The sequence below is a fragment of the Marmota flaviventris genome, chromosome 5 (assembly GCF_047511675.1).
Source record: "Marmota flaviventris isolate mMarFla1 chromosome 5, mMarFla1.hap1, whole genome shotgun sequence".
In the NCBI taxonomy this organism is placed as follows: Eukaryota; Metazoa; Chordata; class Mammalia; order Rodentia; family Sciuridae; genus Marmota; species Marmota flaviventris.
The window spans coordinates 145,036,670-145,047,327 of NC_092502.1; positions in this window are offsets into that span (position 1 = coordinate 145,036,670).

Below are 10,658 nucleotides of genomic sequence, written 5' to 3' on the forward strand. Positions count from 1 at the left end.
GTTCTTTCTGAGAAAATAGACACACCTGACCAGATTACAATTTACTGGGTACTAAGTCTTTAATAAAAATTTAAACAAAAAAGCCAAGGAATTGGGGCTGGGACACAAGTAGTAAGGTGCTTGCCTGGCATGTGTGAGGCACTGGGTTCAATCCTCAGCACCACATATAAATAAATAAAATAAAGGTCTATGAACAACTGAAAAAAATTGTTTAAAAGCCAAGGAATAAATTGCAAAGTTAGACATATAGATATAAACTGTATATTGGTTGCAGGCAGAGTGCAGGACTTCAAAGAAATGCAGGCTATAGTATAACAGGTGGAAAAGAAGCTGTAGGTGAACATTCCAAGTAGCATGACAAAAACCAAAACAAAACATGGTGGCATAGAGCTACTTGATATTTCTGAGACATGAAAGTAGCCTTGTGTGATTATAGTTTTAAGCACATGACTCAGAACATTTGCAGATGAACTTGGAAAGCAAGACTGGGGCCAATTATGGAACTTCTGTATGCTGTGTTAAGGAGTTTAGAATTTATTTAGAATTTATTCTACCTAGAAGGTATGTTTCAAAGCATTTGAACAGAATGTGGCGTTATCAATTGTTAATGGGAAGGATAAATGGCACCTAGGGAGAAGTAGGGAGACCCATTAGAAGGCAGATTCAATAGTTCAAGAAAGAGATATTGAGACCCTTAATTATCTAACACCATAGTAAAGGAATGTGTAGAGGATGTATTGAGAAACAATTTAGAGACTAAGTCGATAGACCCTAGAACCGATAAGGGGTGAAGTGTAATGGAAGCAGGAATCGAAGGTGGCTTTGAAGTTTCTAGTTTGGCAACTGGGTGAATGGCAACACTATTAAATGATATGGCATTGGCAAGAGAAGATCATCCTGGAGGATGTCTAGGAGGACTTAAGAAGGGAATGATTTCAGATGTGAGGGCAGTCTGACTGTGACATCTGTCACCTCATTGATTGCCAGGGTTGATTTGGCTGACCTGGCTGGCTAGCTGGGGATCCCCTTCCTCCCTCACTGCTCCATGTGCGTTCCTCCTGAAGTTGTGCACTCCATCGAAGAGGACGACCTTTCTTCGGTCAAGGGTATACAAGTAGCTGGGCTCCCCTGCTAGTACCTCCAAACAAGCTCTCAAGGAAGAGAACAATTTCCACGTTGGATCTGTGTGTTTGATGTGCTCACACTACATCCACTTGCCAATGTCTAATAAGCTGTTGGCTATATACCAACAGCTGTTTTCATCCCTGTTTTCAACAGCTCCTGTATATACCAGGAGCTCAAGGAGATAGGTTCTGATGACAGTGGGATAGATAAGATAATCCATGGAGTATGTGTCTGGGAACCAAGAAGGCTTAGGGAAAACTCTGAAGAACTTATTTTAAAGAGAATGTAATGTAATGATTTCTTAACAAAGCATTGGACTCAAATTGAGCTTTATCATTAATAGTGAGACTTCCTAAGTCTTATTTCTTCATCTATAAAAATATAAACAAAAGTTCTCTACTGTAAGTGCTTAATGTATGCTCAGGAACATAACTTCTGAGAAATGTTGATTTTGTAATAATTATAGTTATATTGTCTGTTAGTCACATGGAAAGAAGAACTGAAATAGAAACTCAGAAAGAGACCTTAGAATATAGAAGGAAAAATAAATTAATTAATAAAAGGGGAAAAGTCATGCCTTTTGAAGGGCAAAAGCTTTAATTTTGCTGGAGTTTAAAAAAGGGGAAAGTAAAGATTCTCAGAAATGTAAGTATATGAATATATCACAGTGAATTCCACTTTTACGAATATTTATAAAGTACCAATTAACAAAACACTAAATAAATAAAAGGAAGACCAGTGGAAGAGAGTAAGGGGAACAGGAGGAAGGATGAGGGGGGTTAAAGAGGTAGTACTGGGGACTGAAATGTAGCAAATTCAATTCCATGCATGTATGATTATGTCAAAATGAACCCTAATGTCACATATGACTATCATGCACTAATAAAAACATTAAAATAGATAAATGAAATAGAGTTAGGAAAGAATAGAAAGGAAATTTTAAAAAAGTTTTAAGGAAGGAGTAACTAATGTAATTAGCACAAAAGAAATTAAGGAAATTCAAAGAAGAGGAACTGTCCAGTAAGCACAAGAAAAGATTTTTAATCTCATACAGAATTAACAAATGTAAAACATGAAATACCATTTTGATCTATTTATATTTGTGATACTGAAATATATAGGTGTCACAAACGCACTTGTCCAAAGTATGAGATCAGCCCTCTCTGTCAAGGTTATTGATACCTTTTTGATGGACATTCAGGAAAATGAATAGAATGTTTAAATGCACATGTCCTGTGACTCTGAAATACTGCTCAGAATCTGCTTTGTTGAAATACTTGCATATATGTATGTGTGTGCATGCATGTGTGTTTTTGTATGTGTATGCCTGTCTTCCTTGTATATTTGTTTATAATAGAAAAAGGATGGAAAAAATTTCAAATGTCCATCAGAGGAAACATGATCTTTCAAAGCATAAAGTAGAGCTTTGAAGAGTCATGGAAAAATATTCCAGATATATTAATAGGTATGAAAACAGGGAAAGCATTAGTGAGTAATATATAGAAGAACTCATAAACATATATAAATATGTATTTAGTAAAGTTTTATCTCCAGTATATTTTGAATATAAAGAACTTTCAACTTCTATGTTATATATTTCTCTTTAGTTTTTATAACAAATATGTGTTGTACTTGTGATAATAAAAGGGATAAATTTTTAAAGAATGCAGTATATGTGTCAAATATAGTGCAATGTAGTGGTAAAAGAATGGATTAGGGACTAATGGACTGGGTTATAACCACAGCTCTGTTATTTATTAGCTGTGTGACCTTGGACAAATCACTTTACCTCTCAGTTTCTTCATCCATAAAATGGGAATAGTAATACCTACTTCATAAGATTGTTGTAACTGAGTTAATATAAGTAAAACTGGTCAAAATATTCCTGGCACACAGTATGTGCTAATTGGAGATGATGCTGATGATTGCAGATGTGGAGAGAAAAATGACAAATAAGAAGCTATTGTATTGGCAAATAGAAATCATCACTGACATTAGTGTGCACTGTATTGGTAATGGATGTTTGAGATTTATGTTTGTCTAGTACCTGATTAAATGCTTCATAATCCATGACAGGACAGTCTAATTATTAGAAGAATACAGAAATTAAGGTCATAGACTAAATTTAGAGTTATATTTATGTTTGAATCCAGGCTTCACCACTTTTTATGTGCTTTTGAGAACATTTTCCTGTCTCAATTTTCTCTAATGAGGATTCAAATAGCATCTATAATATGAAAACATAATGTGGAGTAAATTACTTAAAGCACTTACTGGTATACAGAAAGTGCTCAATAAATATTAGCTATTTTACAAATCTATTTTTTTTAACCCAGACTTATTGTAAGCATGAAAGCTTGGAGCATCTACTTCATTTTTGTTCCTACTTAGTATCATTGGGGCAGCTGCATAATGAAAAGGTTGTGTTTTTATTTTGCCTTTTTTCTTAATAATTTTTTTAGTGCCTTACAGTTATATGCAATAGTTGGGTACATTTTGGCACAATCATACATGCATGGAATTTAATTTGCTCCATTTTAGTCCCCAGTGCCTCCTCTTTCCCTCTCCTTCTTTCCCCTAATTTCCCTTCCTCTTTCTATTGGTCCTCCTTCTATTTACTTATTTAATTGGTGCTTTGTAGATACATAAATGTGAAATTCCCTGTGGTGTATTTATACACATACATACTATAATTTTGTCAAATCCATTCCTTATTTCCTCCACTTTCCTGTCCCTCCTCCCTCCCCTTTAATCCCCTTCTTCTACTCCACTGAACTTCCCTCTGTCTTTATAAGACCTGACTCCTCCCCACACTTTATTTTTTCTTTCTTTGTTCTAGCTTCAGCATATGAGAGAAAACATTCAACCCTTGATTTTCTGAGTCTGGCTTATTACATTTAGTGTGATGTTCTCCTCTTCCATCCATTTACCAGCAAATGCCATAATTTCATTTTTCTTTATGGATGAATAAAATTCCATTGTGTATTTACACCAAATTTTTTAATCCATTCATCTACTGATGGGAATCTAGGCTGATTCCATAATTTGGTATTTTGAATTGTGCTGCTATAAACATTGAGATGACTCTATTCTGCTGATTTTAGTTCTTTGGGATTTAGTTCTTTGGGATAATGTGGTGGTGCCAATGCTGGTTAGATTTGAGGAATCTCTATACTGCTTTCCAAAGTGGCTGTAATAATTTGTAGTTCTACCAACAATGTATGAGTGTACCTTTTTTTCCCAAATCCCCACCAAATATTCAAAATATTCCTGGCACACATATGTGCTAATTAGAGATGATGCTGATGATTGCAGATGTGGAGAGAAAATAATAAATACAAGTATTTATTATACTTGTATTTTTTATGATTGCCGTTCCAGCTGGAGTGAGATGGAATGTTAATGTAGTTTTGGTTTGCATTTCTCTAATTATTAGGGATGTTGTACATTTTTTTCATATGTTTCTTGGCCATTGTATGAGAAACGTCTGTTTAGTCCTTTTGTCCACTTATTTATTGAGTTATTTGTTTTTTGTTGTTGTTGTTATTGTTGTTGTTACACTTTTTGAGTTCTTTTTATATTCTGGATATTAATCTTCTGTCAGAAGAGTAGCTGACAAAGATCTTCTCCCACTCAATCGGCTCTGTTCACACTCTTATATCACTTTTTTTTTACTGTGCAGAAGCTTTTTAATTTGATACCATCCCATTTATTGATTCTTGGTTTTATTTCCTGAGTTTCGGTAGTCTTTTTAAGGAAGTTGATGCCTGCACCACTATGATGACCTTACGTTTTCTTGCAGCAGTTACAAATTTTCCAGTCTAATTCCTAAGTCTTTGATTCACTTTGATTTGACTTTTGTGCAAGGTGAGAGATAGGAATCAAGTTTCATTCTTCTACATATGCATATTCAGTTTTCTCAGCACCATATGTTTAAAAACTCTTTTCCCCAAGATATATTTTTGGCATTGTTGTCAAGTATCAGATGGCTGTAAATGTTTGTATTTGTCTCTGTCTTCTACTTTATTCCATTGGTCTTCATGTCTATTTTAATGCCCGTACCTTGCTGTTTTTATATTATACCTCTGTCATACAAGCTGAGAACAGTTACCATGATGCCTCTAGCATCACTCTTCTTGCTCAGGATTGTTTGGCTATTCTGTGTCTTTTACACTTCCATATGTATTCAAGGACTGTTTTTCTAGTTCTGTGAAGAATGTCTTTGGCATTTTGATACATTGAATCTGTATAGTGTTTTTGGTAATATGGTCATTTTAACAATATCAATTCTTCCTATCCAAGAACATGGGAGGTCTTTTATCTTCTAATCTCTTTCTTCTTCCATTTCTTTCTTCAGTGTTCTGTAGTTTTCATTGTAAAAGTTTTTACCTTTTTAGTTAGATTTATTCCCATGTATTTATTTTAGGTTATTGTGAATGGGAGTTTTCCTGATTTGTTTCTTAGCATATTCAACATTGGAGTATAGGAAAGCTTCTGATTTATGAATGTTGATTTTGTATTCTGCTAAATTTGTTTATCAGCTCTGGAAGTCTTCTGGTAGAGTTTTTTGGGGTCTAGACAGAGGATCATGTCATCAGCAAACAGATAATTTGACTTCTTTTTCTATTTGTATACCTTTAATAAAAGTTACTTTGATGGAATTTCTGATGGGTCTTAAGCTATAGAAGCCAACAGAAGGATCAGGAAAACCATCCTTTTCACAATAAAGGAAAAAAAGGAAGGTGCTCATGGCCATTAGTCTACTATGATCTACTGTCTTCTTGGTCAGGTGAGAATGTTGTACGGTCTCTTCTTGGCTGAAGGGCTAGGAGAGGAAAGCCAAAGGAACATATGGTGGAAATAGGGATTTAGAGTAATTATCTCCAGAGAGAGATGCATCAAGGAAAAACAAAATAGGTTATTTTCAGTAAATTTTATATCAGCCATCCAGTCTTGGGCAAGTCCTTGGTGGTAAAATTTATTCTCCACAGGCTGGATGGTTTCCAGGCTGCTGTGTTTATATTTTTTTCCTACCACTTCTTAGTAAATATTCTATCATGGCATCAACCTAATTAAAAGAAAAAATAGTTGACTAAACTTCGGTGTGAATGTTTGAGGAACACAATCTGCTTCAGCATCCAAGTGCTCAAGAATAACAACTTTTCCAGAACAGAGTTCTAGGACTAGGTGAGACACCAGCACATATGTAGGAACAAAAACTCAAGAGCCTTTAGTTCCATGTCTTAGGGTCTCCCTAATAGGGGCCAGGGGCTGCTAAGCCACTAGGAGCCAGCTCAGGGCACCTCATTTTCAGCAGAGCAGGGAAACTGTACAGGCAAGAACTACTCTGCTGTATCCACAGAAATGGACTGATAGAAGGTTCATAACATAAATATGAACATAAATCAGTTTAAGGAGAAAACTGGGTTGAACAAAGTGACATGGGTAACTTTCCTGAAGGACTCCTCAGACTTTAAATTCAGCTTCTCTCTAGGCATGTTTTGAATGATCATTTTTTTTTTGTTTTAGAAAACATTGTATTTTTATATACCTGAATTCTTTTTGAAAATGGTCAGTGATTTAAATTTTGGTCTAAAGACCTTATATTGTCTTTAGAACCAAAGTAGAGAACTTGGTTTTGTTTAGAGTAAAGGGTGTAGGACATGCCTGAACTAAGGATTCAAGGTTACTTTTATAGGTTAGTAAAGAATTTGGGTCCTACTTCAAGTCATAATAAAATCTTATGAATAATGACTATCCCACTAACAAACTATTTTATCTGATCATAGTAACATGTCTTCAACACATCCCTATGAAATTATTTTTCTTTATGATTCTTTGGTGATTAAGAGATGTAATTCTGGAGACAGAGAAACCTGGATTCAAACCCCAGAACTACTACTTCCTGGCTATGTGTAATCTTGGTTTCTTCATCTGTTATATGTGGATGAGCACCATAAATTGAAAAGCTACCTCTAAGCTGATGTGGAGAACATTTTCTTGCTTGACATATCAGATGTGACCTAGAGCTTATCAGCCCCTGGAAACATAGAATACCATAGACAAGACAGTCTGGCACAGTCACTGAAGCCCAAAGAAGCTATTCCACACTATGGAGATTAGTTGTCCTTTTAGTGAACTGAAGATTTTGGGGAAGGGGAATTCTGCCACCTTGTGGTAGGAGTAGTCGATGGGAGGTTGATTGCTATCATCCCTAGTAGAATTCCAGCCCTCTCAGATCTTGGCCCACCTCTGAATTTATGAGATTCCTGGGCAACTGACTTAATTTGTGTCTATTTCCTCTGCTAACTTAGAATCACATTCTCTTTGGGTTTATTGAGGAGAAAGTGAGGGTGTCCAGAGAGCTTCTGTATTTTATGCAGTCCCAGTAGAAGAGAATGAACCAGCTTTAGTGGGATTGCATATTAAAAGACCTCAAGATACTTGTAAAATTTTCTATGTCTTATTTTTATAGGGCAAGCAGTTTATTTCTATCTGAGAGTTATGAAATCCACAATTTTTATAGGCTTGAGACTATATAGAAGGTGACTGAAGATCACTTAATAGAAACTGTTTCTGGATTTTTTTTTTTTTTTTTTTTTTTTTTGGACCATGTTCCTTCAAACTCCAGTTTGACTCCTCCAGTATTAGGAAATCAGAGAATGGAAGTCATCATGACTGGAAAAGGGAAGCCAAATCCGCTTTTCAGCATGCATAGAGTTTCTAGGCTTTAATTTTCTGTGCTCACGAAGATCACTTGAAAATCATGAGTTATATAAGACCCTAAGTTAGATAGGTTTTTCAGCTGTGGTTAAAAGTAATACAGATAACTCAGATATCCATTATTTGCTAATTAAATCAAGGGAAGAGCTCACTCTTCTTTTAGGAGAAAACTCATGACTCTGGTCCCACTCTGGAGACCCATTACGAGAGTCAGCACTTTTAGAAGTATGGTAATGTGGGGAAATGATGGTGACCGTTGCCTCAAGCTGAGCACAGAACTTCTTGCTCAGATAAGGCAATGATTTGGTGCAGGGAGAGGCACGGGTAGTTATGGAAGAATGGAAGAACCAAAAAAAAAAAAAAAAAAAGCACAAATGGTTTTCTCCTTTCTTTTAGGTCTTCTGTTATCAGTAAAGAGAAAACCTCTATACAAGAGTCAACAATAAAAAGCAACCTTGTTGATAATAAAAATTTTGGAACACAAAATATTTTTACTGGCATAGATAGCAGAGATAGAGCAAAAGCAGAAGTTTTTACTAATGACACTGGGGTGAAAAGGTCCACTTAGTAGCACATTACAGGTAAAATATCTAAGAGTCATGGAAACCAGGATCCTGACCTATAGGAGGGAAGTCTTTTAGGCACATACTTTAAGCTATAGTTTCTTATGCCACAGAGATGTCATTACCTTCCATTTGCCTTTTTTAACTTTGATTTCATTCCTTTCAGTTCTGATCTTTTAAAAAAATTCTGCAATACCTAAGCAGTTTATTGGTGAACATCTTAAGATATTATTTGGAAGTGTTTTTACTCACCTTTTTGAGGTTGCTAAAACTGCTTTGCAAGGATGTTTGATCCTTCTGAGACATTTGCCTGGATCTTATCTTATGAAACAACTAGAAACAAGAGAAATTAAGGGACTTGAAAGGCCAGCCTGGTGGTAATTATAAGGTAGACTTCCTGAACTGCAGATGATCATTCTTTCTATTCCACTGTGCTGCCTCCACAGTAATGGATTAGAAAATTTTGTTTTAGAAAAGGAATGCTGAGATTGTTGGGAAAAAAGTCCTTAGCCCCTGAACAAGTGTATATTTGGGAAAAGAAACTGGCAATCAATTGCTCCTTACTTTGTTCCTTTCATATTCAAGAAGAAATTCAAGGAGAAATCTTACTTGAGCATGCATTATAAGATTTTTAAATTTTCCCCATCTCATCCATTTACCTGAACTAATATTAGGAGCTCAAAGACCATGTCTTAGTGATCAGAGTCTCACTAGCAACAACTACATCACTGAGTACTTATAGAAGTATATTTTGGTTCTTCGTTCAAGAAATTATTTGTCCAGCTATAGTAGTGAGTAGTGTTTCTGCTGTGGCAGAAGCACTTATCTACAAATTAAGGTCTTGTGTATGGACTGGTAGGCTTTCTGATAGCAGATGCTGGCTAACTCCCAGAATGCTTTAGATTTGGCACTTGGGATCAAGGTTCCCAGTAGCAATCCTGGCTAAAGGCACCTGTATTCCATTATCCTTCTCTGCAGCACTTATAAACTGGTAGCTTGGCCTGTCAATGCTAATTTTAGGCCTACCCGGAAATAGGACTTATATTGTTAATATTCTGAATTGACTCAAGTAGCTTTGTAAGAATCACTTCCATTCACACACCAAGCTGAAAGTGGATTTTCAGTGAGATAAAAACAAAGAACTAGAAAGATGCAACCAGTCAGACTCCATTTGGTGGTACCAAATTTAAAAGTTTTTACTATTTTGTGAGACCCGAAAGCCTAAAGATCTCCAAACTGACAAACCGACTTCAATAAAATAACAAAAAAGGGTAACACTATAAAATAAAATTTCATGGTGCATCTATTCTTACATTTGAGGTTTTAAATTATTTATTATTTCTTTTTTCTTCATAGTTAATGTAAAGTTGCTATTTTGAGATTTTAATTTTAATGTTTTATGATAAAGTGTTTGATGGTGAATGGTAAAATTTTATAACCTTGAGAAAGTAAGTTGGTACCTATGTTTGCTCTCCCCAATATTTTTCCAAAGACTTTATTTTTTATTTTTTAGTTTTAGGTGGATACAATATCTTTATTTTATTTTTTATGTGGTGCTGAGGATTGAACCCAGTGCCTCACAGGTGCTAAGCGAGCACTCTACCACTTGAGCCATAACCCCAGCTCCGAAAGACTTTATTTTTAAAAAGCAATTTTAGGTGAATGGCAAAATAGAGCATGAAGTAGAGATTTCCCGTATGCCTCCTGTCCCCACACATGCATTGGCTTCTTCAGTATCAACATTCCCCCAACCAGAGTGGTACATTTGTTAAAGTCACTAAATATAACCATTAAGTTCATGGTTTTCATTTCGGTTCACTCTTGTTGTACATTCTATGAATTTATATATATGGACTTGTATCCACCATTACAGTATCATCCAGAGCATTTTCACTAAATCCTCTGGGCTCCACTGAAGAATTTAAAAATTTTACGGTTTTGTGAAATTTCGAAGTCTTAAGAAAATACACTAGAAATGTTGAACACAATACAATCTCATATAAAATTGAATTCTCACAGGGAAACTATAGATAAGAACCAAGCTACTTTCTAAATTTAGTGAAAATGAGCAATCTGGATAAACAACCCGAAAATTTTACATTTATTCTAATTACCTGAGCTAATGTACCTTGACATTTTTGAGAGGAAGATCAAATATTTTCCTAAGCCTCTGTACCAAATTAGAAGGAAAAAAGAAATTCAAGCCCAGATCAAATAGATGAAACAGTTCACATATCCTGAATATTC